Here is a 3,219-nt window from a genome sequence, read left to right as displayed (position 1 = left end):
TCGGCATTCGTTGCCCTTTTTCCTACCACGTCAGCTGCATATTTTTTCAACACAGATTTTAGAGCACTGATTAAGGGTAGTGGAGGACTCTTAGGCATTTACCAAACACTGCAGATCTCCATTCAAAATATTTTAATTTGACAGTGATTCTCCTTAACAAATCTGAGATGTCAGTCAGCCAAGATCTTAATCCAGTTAAGTGTTCTACACTGATATTCTGTAGTGCTGCTTTTTTAATCAGTGCCTGTAGTCAAACTCCTCATGTGACATCTAGTACAGCTGCCTCCATTTACCAAACATTCAAAATTTGTCATCACATTTATTTGGTAAGAACTATTTTCCACAAAACCATTCTGACTGGCATTAATTATATTATTCCCTTTTATTTATATCATCTGAGTCCTGACTCCCACTCAGAAGTGGTTTAAACAGATGGGAAGAAGAGGAGGGTCCCCCCCGCAGCAGGAAAGGAGAAGCTGTGAAAGTTCCCTTTATCGAGTGCTACAGGAGGAGGGAAGCAACCCTTGCAGAAAGCGGAGGAGGCAGAGCTGTGCTCCATGTTATTTCAACCTGCGTGTGAAGAGTACAGCGTGGGAAAGCATGCCAGGTGCACGTCCATCTGAGTCCAGTTAGATGTGATTTTTCAAACTCCAAAGTGATGCAAGAAGTTCTCAGTTCCTCACCTAAGATATGGGAGCTGATTATTATAATGCCAAGCAAATCAACTGAAATTGCTTTAGACCATTTCACTTTTGGCTGAAATAAGCCAGGAAAGTTCTTATGAAAGAGTGGGGATAGTGACCTGTAGCTGAGGAGAACACCTATTCATCTAGATCCTGACGGTGCTCTCAGTACCCCAACCATCACTCTCCCATGACCTGCATATCAAGGGAGCCTGCTAATTTGGGAAGCTAACAAAGCATTGGCGTTAAGCTTTGGCACAAGGAAACAGGAGCAAAGCCCTTCTCAAACTTGTTAGTACTCTGCAAAAGGCTTTGTATCACATTTTAGAGTTAAATGTTGCAGTTGCTGGTAGTGATTACGGTAAGTAAAGCTGTAAACCAGCTTCCATTTTAACCTTTCATACAATTTTCCAGAGGATACTTACTTAAACTTATACCAGAAAATAGATCTTATAGACATAAGTGAAATACATTTTCAAATTCTTTCCAAACAAGCAGATACAATGCTGAGTGACAGGGTGAAAAAATGGCAAATGAAATTCTATGCTGACAAATGCAACACAAGCAATATCCAACACAAATGACTGATTAAATGGGCAATGCCTCTGCAGACAGATTTAAGAAAACATCAGCCTGCTCCATCAGGGTCAGAAACTCTAAATGTCAGGAATGACTCAGAAAGGAAGAGGAGAACTAGATAAGGCACAAAGAGCAACACAAATCAAAGGCGGGAAGAGTTTCTAGGCCAGTACAAGCTGAACAGACCTTGAAGCTGCAATAGAGAAAGGTGGATGGAGGGCGACCACAAGATGAAGGCCAGGCAAGAAAGGCCCAGTGAAATCGCCAGGCAAGAAGTTTAGTACAAAAGCAGTGCTTTTCCCTGTGGTGCATAATTAAGCTGTGCCACAGGATGCCACAGACCCAAACACGTAGATGATTTAAAAAGTGGTTAAGCAAATATATGTCCTTCAAGGCCATTTAAACACATCATATCTGGATTCATACTTGCATCTCTTCCTAAGCAGTTATCCCGAGTCACAGCTGAAAGTGTTACTGCCTGGCCCTACAGAGCCAGTCTTAGGACATGAGGGTAGTTAAAACACAGAAGAAAAGAAATATTGATTATTCATATTAGCCACAAATACCTCTTGAGAACAGTGAGCCCTGAAAATGTTAACTTGACAGGGACAGATACCTTCCCTGAGGTACAGCAACACTCTTGTTCAGGTAGAAAATTAGCAATTGCCAACACAGTAATTACAAGGATGTTGGTATGTCCTCTGAGGTAGAGCTGTCATCCTCCTGGCTGAGACTTCCCAGGCAGAGGTAAGTGCAGGACTTCCACAGGGCTTCGACACAACATCCCCCACACTGTTCATCCTACCCACAGAAAGCTCTCCAGACGCATGGAGGAAAGTCAGTCCACATACCTGGAGTAGCCCTTTGTCCCTGCCACATGAGTGCCCAACTTCTGGCCTCTCTTCTTTTTTTTTCCCCAAAAAAGGGAGGATGGAAGCGTACCCAGGGAAACCTGGCTGGGAGGCATTCAGGGAGGAGTCGTCCCTGAGCGCAGGTTACAGGGGTGGGTATGTGCCACATCCTCACTCAAAATGTTCAGAAAGGCCTTTACAATTCACAGCTCAAAGGACCTCAAAACCTCCTTAAGCACTCAAAGCCAGAGAACTTAAGTCACTCCAAAGCTCTAAATCAGCTTAAACAGCTTAAACTCATCTAAGGCCTTAACGTGTTTTAAGCATTTTAAACCCACCTAAAGCCTTAAAGTGGCTTAAGAAGCTTGAAATACTCTAAGGTTTAAAAGTGGTTTAAGTATCTTTAACTTTTGGCTAACCCACTACTCATACCTCTCCCAGTTGCACGGCACCCGTCACTCCAGGTTAAGGTAGGACGCAAGCACCACAGCCCCATTTACCCCAAACAGTCTAGCTCTCTGACAGAATCATTCTTTTTAGTCCCGTTTCCAACTACTCTGGGGTGCTTTGGGGAGTGCTGAGCCCCTCTCTCCCGGCTCAGCACAGGCCCCACATCCTGTGGGTGACAGCTCCGACTGCAGCGGCTGGAGGTGGCTGTACACAACTACTCGGGGGGTTTTTGCAAGGTTTATTGAGCTGGTGCCGTAACAGCACCTGGAAATCAGCCACACACTATTCTCCTATTTTCTTTGGTTTCAAAGACTGGAAAGGAGCAAGGCCTGGGGTTGAACTCTCAGGTTTAAACAAGACTTTGACCTAGGGCTCACACATCTACAAAGTTTCTAGTTTCTGGTTCCAGTTTGGCTGTAGATTAAAACCGTGTCAGACTGACTGACTCCCCTCTTTACCTCACCAACATTTTTGAAGTCTACATTTACTGCAAAATATGAAGCATATCTGGTTAATGCAGTTTTTACATTTCCTGATGCCCTGATTTTAATTGTACAACCTGGGAATGGAAATAGCCCAGGATGTTTCTGCTTCGTTGTTCTCACATTTAAGAGTGAGTGCTGTTGCATCTTTTTTACACTACCATTTCTCAGGCA

Source organism: Egretta garzetta, unplaced genomic scaffold (assembly GCF_000687185.1).
Source record: "Egretta garzetta isolate BGI_Z169 unplaced genomic scaffold, ASM68718v1 scaffold161, whole genome shotgun sequence".
Classification (NCBI taxonomy): domain Eukaryota; kingdom Metazoa; phylum Chordata; class Aves; order Pelecaniformes; family Ardeidae; genus Egretta; species Egretta garzetta.
Note: the sequence above shows the minus strand (reverse complement) of the source record.